This window comes from Oncorhynchus keta, unplaced genomic scaffold, assembly GCF_023373465.1.
Source record: "Oncorhynchus keta strain PuntledgeMale-10-30-2019 unplaced genomic scaffold, Oket_V2 Un_contig_218_pilon_pilon, whole genome shotgun sequence".
Taxonomy (NCBI): Eukaryota; Metazoa; Chordata; class Actinopteri; order Salmoniformes; family Salmonidae; genus Oncorhynchus; species Oncorhynchus keta.
Window position 1 is genome coordinate 161,712 of NW_026282663.1, and position 12,248 is coordinate 173,959.

Consider the following 12,248-nt stretch of genomic DNA (forward strand, 5'->3'; position numbering starts at 1 on the left):
CACAACTACTCCTCTAAGAACCAAACATCTGATTTTCTTTCTATATCTGATCTTTTTTTACTGGCTGTCCACACTCAGTTTTACATCTGACCCATATCAGATGTGCGCATTTTCACTGACGTAGCCTCTGACGAAACAAACAGACGCCATGCTCATTTCAAGTCACCAAATGTCGGGGTGGTTGTCATGATAATGGCAGGTCGTGAAATAAAAACGGATCAAAAGAATCTGATCTGAGCATCCAGACACAGATCACATATGGAGGATAGGGTTTGTATCAGGGTTGAGATCCACTCAGGCTGTGTTCAAACAGGCAGCTCAATTCTGAATATTTTTTTCCACTAATTAGTCAAAACAAAAAAAGTACCCAATTTTTCTCCCCAATTTCGTGAAAACGCTGCAACTCCCCAACGGACTCGGGAGAGAAGGCCAAGTTATCCAAAACATGTGTAATCTTTATTTAAACTAGACAGTTAAGAACACATTATTATTTACAATGACAGCCTACCCCGCCCAAACCCGGACGACACAGTGCCAATTGTACGCCGCCCTATGGGATTCCCAATCACGGCTGGTTGTGATACAGCCTGGGTTTCGAACCAGGGTGTCCGTAGTGACGCCTCTAGCACTGAGATGCAGTGCCTTAGACCTCTGCGCCACTTGAGAGACCCGCCAAACTGCACTTCTTAACACCCACTTGCTTAACCTGGAAGCCAGCTGCACCAATGTGTCGGGGGAAACATGTACAACTGACGATCGAAGTCAGCCTGCAGACGCCCGGCCCGCAACAAGGAGTCGCTAGAGCACGATGAGCCAAGTAAAGCCCCCCTGGCCAAACTCTCCCCTAATCCGGACGACGCTGGGCCAAACTCTCCCCTAATCCGGACGACGCTGGGCCAAACTCTCCCCTAATCCGGACGACGCTGGGCCAAACTCTCCCCTAACCCGGACGACGCTGGGCCAAACTCTCCCCTAACCCGGACGACGCTGGGCCAAACTCTCCCCTAATCCGGACGACGCTGGGCCAAACTCTCCCCTAACCCGGACGCTGGGCCAAACTCTCCCCTAACCCGGACGAGGCTGGGCCATACTCTCCCTTATTCCGGACGACGTTGGACCAAACCCTCCCCTAACCCGGACGACGCTGGGCCAAACCCTCCCCTAACCCAGACGACGCTGGGCCAAACTCTCCCCTGACCCGGACGACGCTGGGCCAAACTCTCCCCTGACCCGGACGACGCTGGGCCAAACTCTCCCCTAATCCGGACAACGCTGGGCCAAACTCTCCCCTAACCCGGACGACGCTGGGCCAAACTCTCCCCTAACCCGGACGACGCTGGGCCATACTCTCCCCTACGACGCTGGGCCATACTCTCCCCTAACCCCGACTCTGGGCCATACTCTCCCCTAACCCGACGACGCTGGGCCAAACTCTCCCCTAACCCGACGACGCTGGGCCAAACTCTCCCCTAACCCGGACGACGCTGGGCCAAACTCTCCCCTAACCCGGACGACGCTGGGCCAAACTCTCCCCTAACCCGGACGACGCTGGGCCAAACTCTCCCCTAACCCGTACGACGACTCTGGGCCAAACTCTCCCCTAACCCGTACGACGCTGGACCAAATGTGCGCCGGTCACAGCCAGTTAGTCAAAATTGAATCCCAGGCTGTAGTGATGCCTCAACAGGCAACCACTCGGGAAGCCGACTAATTGGTCTTTTGACCAATCACATCAGATCTTTTTCAGAGATGATCTGATTAGTCAAAAGACCACTTAGTGGGAAAAAATGTCAGAATTTGGTCTGCTTGTGTAAACGCAGGTATAAATCGGAAGTCAAAAGATGAGGTTCCATGTGTTTTGTTGCTGTTTACACATTAAAGGTAAAGACCAGATAGGTATCAGATATGCAAATAACTGTCAAACGATCAGAATTGGGTTGCCTGTGTAATAGCAGTCTAATTTGCCTTGTCAGCTGGTGTTCAAGTGGGTGTGCTCTTTTTAGAAACTAGCGCGCACTGGAAACATGATTCTACGTCGGCACGTAGTCTTTCCACAACTTTGATATACAGCATGGGCCCAGCCAACACTGCCAAAACAACCAGGAAAATAGGCTTTTGTTTTGTGCCAATCTTCCCAGCATGGAAAACAACTGGACGTCACTGAGCGTGTTGTGCCTCATGATGGTCACTGACCAGTTCTGATCCAACTCAGTAGACGAGGTTATACGAGTAGCTGGAGGTTTTCTCAGCTACTCTGTAATAAATATTCCTCTTGTACAAATACTTGTTAGAATAGACACTAGATTAGAATGTTCTTGACTGTGCAGGAGGATCCGTCTGCTGGTCAAACATTACCCATGTGTCTAGAGGGTGGGAGAGAATTCTACTTGGCTCTACCACCTCGTGCCAAGACTGGACGCAGCTGGTTCCACCCTGAGTGGAAGTGTGGTCTACGTGACTGATGTAAAAATAGGAACCTGCTACCGTAGTGTTGTGGAATACAGCTGACCTCTACATAGCTGTAGATGACCTAAACCTAGTAACCAAGACCCCTCCCTGCTACCGTAGTGTTGTGGAATACAGCTGACCTCTACATAGCTGTAGATGACCTAAACCTAGTAACCAAGACCCCTCCCTGCTACCGTAGTGTTGTGGAATACAGCTGACCTCTACATGAGCTGTGGATGACTGACTGTCTGACACCTCTACAGGGCTTAGATAGAACCTAAACCTAACCACTGACTGGTTTCTGGAATACAGCTGGACCCAGATGTAGAGGGTTGACCTTCTAACCAAGACCCCTCCCTGACCGTAGTGTCTGGACATAGCTGTAGATGACCAAACTGTAAGAGGGCTTCTCCCTCCTCCTGACTGACACATGTGTGGACAAACACTCCTCTCTCCGTCCTGACTGTCTGTACACCAGACTCCCCTCCCTGCACTGAGTGTCTGACATACACTGGACCTCCCTCCACTGACTGTCTGACCACACTCCTTCTCTCCCTCCTGACTTCAATGAACCCACTCCAATTTTGGGGGTCAGACAGCAGACTGTGGACACCACATGTCCTTCTCTCAGAACCTCCACTGACTGTCTGGACATCACACAGTTTCCGTTCTCTCCCTCCTGACTGTCTGACACCCACTGCCTTCTCTCCCTCCTGACTGTCTGAGCCCATCTGGTTAAGACCCATGGTTTTCTCCCTCCACTGACTGTCTGACACCCACTCCTTCTCTCCCTCCACTGACTGTCTGACACCCACTCCTTCTCTCCCTCCTGACTGTCTGACACCCACTCCTTCTCTCCCTCCACTGACTGTCTGACACCCACTCCTTCTCTCCCTCCACTGACTGTCTGACACCCACTCCTTCTCTCCCTCCACTGACTGTCTGACACCCACTCCTTCTCTCCCTCCTGACTGTCTGACACCCACTCCTTCTCTCCCTCCTGACTGTCTGACACCCACTCCTTCTCTCCCTCCTGACTGTCTGACACCCACTCCTTCTCTCCCTCCACTGACTGTCTGACACCCACTCCTTCTCTCCCTCACTGACTGTCTGACACCCACTCCTTCTCTCCCTCCTGACTGTCTGACACCCACTCCTTCTCTCCCTCCTGACTGTCTGACACCCACTCCTTCTCTCCCTCCTGACTGTCTGACACCCACTCCTTCTCTCCCTCCTGACTGTCTGACACCCACTCCTTCTCTCCCTCCTGACTGTCTGACACCCACTCCTTCTCTCCCTCCACTGACTGTCTGACACCCACTCCTTCTCTCCCTCCACTGACTGTCTGACACCCACTCCTTCTCTCCCTCCTGACTGTCTGACACCCACTCCTTCTCTCCCTCCTGACTGTCTGACACCCACTCCTTCTCTCCCTCCACTGACTGTCTGACACCCACTCCTTCTCTCCCTCCACTGACTGTCTGACACCCACTCCTTCTCTCCCTCCCTGACTGTCTGACACCCACTCCTTCTCTCCCTCCACTGACTGTCTGACACCCACTCCTTCTCTCCCTCCACTGACTGTCTGACACCCACTCCTTCTCTCCCTCCTGACTGTCTGACACCCACTCCTTCTCTCCCTCCTGACTGTCTGACCCCCCTCCTTCTCTCCCTCCACTGACTGTCTGATACCCACTCCTTCTCTCCCTCCACTGACTGTCTGACACCCACTCCTTCTCTCCCTCCTGACTGTCTGACACCCACTCCTTCTCTCCCTCCTGACTGTCTGACACCCACTCCTTCTCTCCCTCCACTGACTGTCTGACACCCACTCCTCCTCTCCCTCCACTGACTGTCTGACCCCCACTCCTTCTCTCCCTACACTGACTGTCTGACCCCACTCCTTCTCTCCCTCCTGACTGTCTGACACCCACTCCTTCTCTCCCTCCACTGACTGTCTGACCCAAGACTCCTTCTCTCCCTACCACCCACTCCTTCTCTCCCTCACTGACTGTCTGACACCCACTCCTTCTCTCCCTCCACTGACTGTCTGACACCCACTCCTTCTCTCCCTCCACTGACTGTCTGACACCCACTCCTTCTCTCCCTCCCTGACTGTCTGACACCCACTCCTTCTCTCCCTCCACTGACTGTCTGACACCCACTCCTTCTCTCCCTCCACTGACTGTCTGACACCCACTCCTTCTCTCCCTCCACTGACTGTCTGACACCCACTCCTTCTCTCCCTCCTGACTGTCTGACACCCACTCCTTCTCTCCCTCCACTGACTGTCTGACACCCACTCCTTCTCTCCCTCCACTGACTGTCTGACACCCACTCCTTCTCTCCCTCCACTGACTGTCTGACACCCACTCCTTCTCTCCCTCCTGACTGTCTGACACCCACTCCTTCTCTCCCTCCACTGACTGTCTGACACCCACTCCTTCTCTCCCTCCACTGACTGTCTGACACCCACTCCTTCTCTCCCTCCTGACTGTCTGACACCCACTCCTTCTCTCCCTCCTGACTGTCTGACACCCACTCCTTCTCTCCCTCCACTGACTGTCTGACACCCACTCCTTCTCTCCCTCCTGACTGTCTGACACCCACTCCTTCTCTCCCTCCTGACTGTCTGACACCCACTCCTTCTCTCCCTCCTGACTGTCTGACACCCACTCCTTCTCTCCCTCCTGACTGTCTGACACCCACTCCTTCTCTCCCTCCACTGACTGTCTGACACCCACTCCTTCTCTCCCTCCACTGACTGTCTGACACCCACTCCTTCTCTCCCTCCACTGACTGTCTGACACCCACTCCTTCTCTCCCTCACTGACTGTCTGACACCCACTCCTTCTCTCCCTCCACTGACTGTCTGACCCCCACTCCTTCTCTCCCTCCACTGACTGTCTGACCCCCACTCCTTCTCTCCCTCCACTGACTGTCTGACACCCACTCCTTCTCTCCCTCCTGACTGTCTGACACCCACTCCTTCTCTCCCTCCACTGACTGTCTGACACCCACTCCTTCTCTCCCTCCACTGACTGTCTGACACCCACTCCTTCTCTCCCTCCACTGACTGTCTGACCCCCACTCCTTCTCTCCCTCCTGACTGTCTGACACCCACTCCTTCTCTCCCTCCACTGACTGTCTGACACCCACTCCTTCTCTCCCTCCTGACTGTCTGACACCCACTCCTTCTCTCCCTCCTGACTGTCTGACACCCACTCCTTCTCTCCCTCCTGACTGTCTGACACCCACTCCTTCTCTCCCTCCTGACTGTCTGACACCCACTCCTTCTCTCCCTCCACTGACTGTCTGACACCCACTCCTTCTCTCCCTCCTGACTGTCTGACACCCACTCCTTCTCTCCCTCCTGACTGTCTGACACCCACTCCTTCTCTCCCTCCTGACTGTCTGACACCCACTCCTTCTCTCCCTCCTGACTGTCTGACACCCACTCCTTCTCTCCCTCCCTGACTGTCTGACACCCACTCCTTCTCTCCCTCCTGACTGTCTGACACCCACTCCTTCTCTCCCTCCACTGACTGTCTGACACCCACTCCTTCTCTCCCTCCACTGACTGTCTGACACCCACTCCTTCTCTCCCTCCTGACTGTCTGACACCCACTCCTTCTCTCCCTCCTGACTGTCTGACACCCACTCCTTCTCTCCCTCCACTGACTGTCTGACCCCCACTCCTTCTCTCCCTCCTGACTGTCTGACACCCACTCCTTCTCTCCCTCCACTGACTGTCTGACCCCCACTCCTTCTCTCCCTACACTGACTGTCTGACACCCACTCCTTCTCTCCCTCCACTGACTGTCTGACACCCACTCCTTCTCTCCCTCCTGACTGTCTGACCCCCACTCCTTCTCTCCCTCCTGACTGTCTGACACCCACTCCTTCTCTCCCTCCACTGACTGTCTGACACCCACTCCTTCTCTCCCTCCTGACTGTCTGACACCCACTCCTTCTCTCCCTCCTGACTGTCTGACACCCACTCCTTCTCTCCCTCCTGACTGTCTGACACCCACTCCTTCTCTCCCTCCTGACTGTCTGACCCCCACTCCTTCTCTCCCTCCTGACTGTCTGACACCCACTCCTTCTCTCCCTCCTGACTGTCTGACACCCACTCCTTCTCTCCATCCTGACTGTCTGACACCCACTCCTTCTCTCCCTCCTGACTGTCTGACACCCACTCCTTCTCTCCTCCTGACTGTCTGACACCCACTCCTTCTCTCCCTCCTGACTGTCTGACACCCACTCCTTCTCTCCCTCCACTGACTGTCTGACACCCACTCCTTCTCTCCCTCCTGACTGTCTGACACCCACTCCTTCTCTCCCTCCTGACTGTCTGACACCCACTCCTTCTCTCCCTCCTGACTGTCTGACACCCACTCCTTCTCTCCCTCCACTGACTGTCTGACACCCACTCCTTCTCTCCCTCCTGACTGTCTGACACCCACTCCTTCTCTCCCTCCTGACTGTCTGACACCCACTCCTTCTCTCCCTCCTGACTGTCTGACACCCACTCCTTCTCTCCCTCCTGACTGTCTGACACCCACTCCTTCTCTCCCTCCACTGACTGTCTGACACCCACTCCTTCTCTCCCTCCACTGACTGTCTGACACCCACTCCTTCTCTCCCTCCTGACTGTCTGACACCCACTCCTTCTCTCCTCCTGACTGTCTGACACCCACTCCTTCTCTCCTCCTGACTGTCTGACCCCACTCCTTCTCTCCCTCCTGACTGTCTGACACCCACTCCTTCTCTCCCTCCACTGACTGTCTGACACCCACTCCTTCTCTCCATCCTGACTGTCTGACACCCACTCCTTCTCTCCTCCACTGACTGTCTGACCCCACTCCTTCTCTCCCTCCTGACTGTCTGACACCCACTCCTTCTCTCCCTCCTGACTGTCTGACACCCACTCCTTCTCTCCCTCCTGACTGTCTGACACCCACTCCTTCTCTCCCTCCACTGACTGTCTGACACCCACTCCTTCTCTCCCTCCACTGACTGTCTGACACCCACTCCTTCTCTCCCTCCTGACTGTCTGACACCCACTCCTTCTCTCCCTCCACTGACTGTCTGACACCCACTCCTTCTCTCCCTCCTGACTGTCTGACACCCACTCCTTCTCTCCCTCCTGACTGTCTGACACCCACTCCTTCTCTCCCTCCACTGACTGTCTGACACCCACTCCTTCTCTCCCTCCTGACTGTCTGACACCCACTCCTTCTCTCCCTCCTGACTGTCTGACACCCACTCCTTCTCTCCCTCCACTGACTGTCTGACACCCACTCCTTCTCTCCCTCCACTGACTGTCTGACACCCACTCCTTCTCTCCTCCTGACTGTCTGACACCCACTCCTTCTCTCCCTCCCTGACTGTCTGACCCCACTCCTTCTCTCTCTCCTCCTGACTGTCTGACACCCACTCCTTCTCTCCCTCCTGACTGTCTGACACCCACTCCTTCTCTCCCTCCACTGACTGTCTGACACCCACTCCTTCTCCCTCCTGACTGTCTGACACCCACTCCTTCTCTCCATCCTGACTGTCTGACACCCACTCCTTCTCTCCCTCCACTGACTGTCTGACACCCACTCCTTCTCTCCCTCCTGACTGTCTGACACCCACTCCTTCTCTCCCTCCTGACTGTCTGACACCCACTCCTTCTCTCCATCCTGACTGTCTGACACCCACTCCTTCTCTCCCTCCACTGACTGTCTGACCCCCACTCCTTCTCTCCCTCCTGACTGTCTGACACCCACTCCTTCTCTCCCTCCACTGACTGTCTGACACCCACTCCTTCTCTCCCTCCTGACTGTCTGACACCCACTCCTTCTCTCCCTCCACTGACTGTCTGACACCCACTCCTTCTCTCCCTCCACTGACTGTCTGACACCCACTCCTTCTCTCCCTCCACTGACTGTCTGACACCCACTCCTTCTCTCCCTCCACTGACTGTCTGACACCCACTCCTTCTCTCCCTCCTGACTGTCTGACACCCACTCCTTCTCTCCCTCCTGACTGTCTGACACCCACTCCTTCTCTCCCTCCTGACTGTCTGACACCCACTCCTTCTCTCCCTCCTGACTGTCTGACACCCACTCCTTCTCTCCCTCCTGACTGTCTGACACCCACTCCTTCTCTCCCTCCTGACTGTCTGACACCCACTCCTTCTCTCCTCCTGACTGTCTGACACCCACTCCTTCTCTCCCTCCTGACTGTCTGACACCCACTCCTTCTCTCCCTCCTGACTGTCTGACACCCACTCCTTCTCTCCCTCCTGACTGTCTGACACCCACTCCTTCTCTCCATCCTGACTGTCTGACACCCACTCCTTCTCTCCCTCCTGACTGTCTGACACCCACTCCTTCTCTCCCTCCTGACTGTCTGACACCCACTCCTTCTCTCCCTCCTGACTGTCTGACACCCACTCCTTCTCTCCCTCCTGACTGTCTGACACCCACTCCTTCTCTCCCTCCTGACTGTCTGACACCCACTCCTTCTCTCCCTCCTGACTGTCTGACACCCACTCCTTCTCTCCCTCCTGACTGTCTGACACCCACTCCTTCTCTCCCTCCACTGACTGTCTGACACCCACTCCTTCTCTCCCTCCTGACTGTCTGACACCCACTCCTTCTCTCTCCCTCCTGACTGTCTGACACCCACTCCTTCTCTCCTCCACTGACTGTCTGACACCCACTCCTTCTCTCCCTCCTGACTGTCTGACACCCACTCCTTCTCTCCCTCCTGACTGTCTGACACCCACTCCTTCTCTCCCTCCTGACTGTCTGACACCCACTCCTTCTCTCCCTCCTGACTGTCTGACACCCACTCCTTCTCTCCCTCCACTGACTGTCTGACACCCACTCCTTCTCTCCCTCCTGACTGTCTGACACCCACTCCTTCTCTCCTCCTGACTGTCTGACCCCACTCCTTCTCTCCATCCTGACTGTCTGACACCCACTCCTTCTCCTCCCCTGACTGTCTGACACCCACTCCTTCTCTCCTCCCTGACTGTCTGACACCCACTCCTTCTCTCCCTCCTGACTGTCTGACACCCACTCCTTCTTCCCTCCTGACACTCCTTCTCTCCCTCCTGACTGTCTGACACCCACTCCTTCTCTCCCTCCTGACTGTCTGACACCCTCCTTCTCTCTCCTCCTGACTGTCTGACACCCACTCCTTCTCTCCCTCCTGACTGTCTGACCCCACTCCTTCTTCTCTCCTCCTGACTGTCTGACACCCACTCCCTTCTCTCCCTCCTGACTGTCTGACACCCACTCCTTCTCTCCCTCCTGACTGTCTGACACCCACTCCTTCTCTCCCTCCTGGACTGTCTGACCCCCTCCTTCTCTCCCTCCTGACTGTCTGACACCCACTCCTTCTCTCCCTCCTGACTGTCTGACACCCACTCCTTCTCTCCCTCCTGACTGTCTGACACCCACTCCTTCTCTCCATCCTGACTGTCTGACACCCACTCCTTCTCTCCATCCTGACTGTCTGACACCCACTCCCTCTCTCCCTCCTGACTGTCTGACACCCACTCCTTCTCTCCCTCCTGACTGTCTGACACCCACTCCTTCTCTCCCTCCACTGACTGTCTGACACCCACTCCTTCTCTCCCTCCTGACTGTCTGACACCCACTCCTTCTCTCCCTCCTGACTGTCTGACCCCACTCCTTCTCTCCATCCTGACTGTCTGACACCCACTCCTTCTCTCCCTCCTGACTGTCTGACACCCACTCCTTCTCTCCCTCCTGACTGTCTGACACCCACTCCTTCTCTCCCTCCCTGACTGTCTGACACCCACTCCTTCTCTCCCTCCTGACTGTCTGACACCCACTCCTTCTCTCCTCCTGACTGTCTGACACCCACTCCTTCTCTCCTCCTGACTGTCTGACACCCACTCCTTCTCTCCATCCTGACTGTCTGACACCCACTCCTTCTCTCCCTCCTGACTGTCTGACACCCACTCCTTCTCTCCCTCCACTGACTGTCTGACACCCACTCCTTCTCTCCTCCTGACTGTCTGACACCCACTCCTTCTCTCCTCCTGACTGTCTGACACCACTCCTTCTCTCCCTCCTGACTGTCTGACACCCACTCCTTCTCTCCCTCCTGACTGTCTGACACCCACTCCTTCTCTCCCTCCTGACTGTCTGACCCCACTCCTTCTCTCCCTCCTGACTGTCTGACACCCACTCCTTCTCTCCCTCCTGACTGTCTGACCCCACTCCTTCTCTCCCTCCTGACTGTCTGACACCCACTCCTTCTCTCCCTCCACTGACTGTCTGACCCCACTCCTTCTCTCCCTCCTGACTGTCTGACACCCACTCCTTCTCTCCCTCCTGACTGTCTGACACCCACTCCTTCTCTCCCTCCTGACTGTCTGACACCCACTCCTTCTCTCCCTCCACTGACTGTCTGACACCCACTCCTTCTCTCCCTCCACTGACTGTCTGACCCCACTCCTTCTCTCCTCCACTGACTGTCTGACACCCACTCCTTCTCTCCCTCCACTGACTGTCTGACACCCACTCCTTCTCTCCTCCTGACTGTCTGACACCCACTCCTTCTCTCCCTCCTGACTGTCTGACACCCACTCCTTCTCTCCCTCCTGACTGTCTGACACCCACTCCTTCTCTCCCTCCTGACTGTCTGACACCCTCCTTCTCTCCCTCCTGACTGTCTGACCCCACTCCTTCTCTCCCTCCTGACTGTCTGACACCCACTCCTTCTCTCCCTCCCTGACTGTCTGACACCCACTCCTTCTCTCCCTCCACTGACTGTCTGACACCCACTCCTTCTCTCCCTCCTGACTGTCTGACACCCCTCCTTCTCTCCCTCCCTGACTGTCTGACACCCACTCCTTCTCTCCTCCTGACTGTCTGACACCCACTCCTTCTCTCCCTCCTGACTGTCTGACACCCACTCCTTCTCTCCCTCCTGACTGTCTGACACCCACTCCTTCTCTCCTCCTGACTGTCTGACACCCACTCCTTCTCTCTCCTCCTGACTGTCTGACACCCACTCCTTCTCCTCCTGACTGTCTGACACCCACTCCTTCTCTCCCTCCTGACTGTCTGACCCCACTCCTTCTCTCCCTCCTGACTGTCTGACACCCACTCCTTCTCTCCCTCCACTGACTGTCTGACACCCACTCCTTCTCTCCCTCCTGACTGTCTGACACCCACTCCTTCTCTCCCTCCTGACTGTCTGACACCCACTCCTTCTCTCCCTCCACTGACTGTCTGACACCCACTCCTTCTCTCCCTCCTGACTGTCTGACACCCACTCCTTCTCTCCCTCCTGACTGTCTGACACCCACTCCTTCTCTCCCTCCTGACTGTCTGACACCCACTCCTTCTCTCCCTCCTGACTGTCTGACACCCACTCCTTCTCTCCCTCCACTGACTGTCTGACACCCACTCCTTCTCTCCCTCCTGACTGTCTGACACCCACTCCTTCTCTCCCTCCTGACTGTCTGACCCCCACTCCTTCTCTCCATCCTGACTGTCTGACACCCACTCCTTCTCTCCCTCCTGACTGTCTGACACCCACTCCTTCTCTCCCTCCTGACTGTCTGACACCCACTCCTTCTCTCCCTCCTGACTGTCTGACACCCACTCCTTCTCTCCATCCTGACTGTCTGACACCCACTCCTTCTCTCCCTCCTGACTGTCTGACACCCCTCCTTCTCTCCTCCTGCTGTCTGACACCCACTCCTTCTCTCCCTCCTGACTGTCTGACACCCACTCCTTCTCTCCCTCCTGACTGTCTGACCCCCC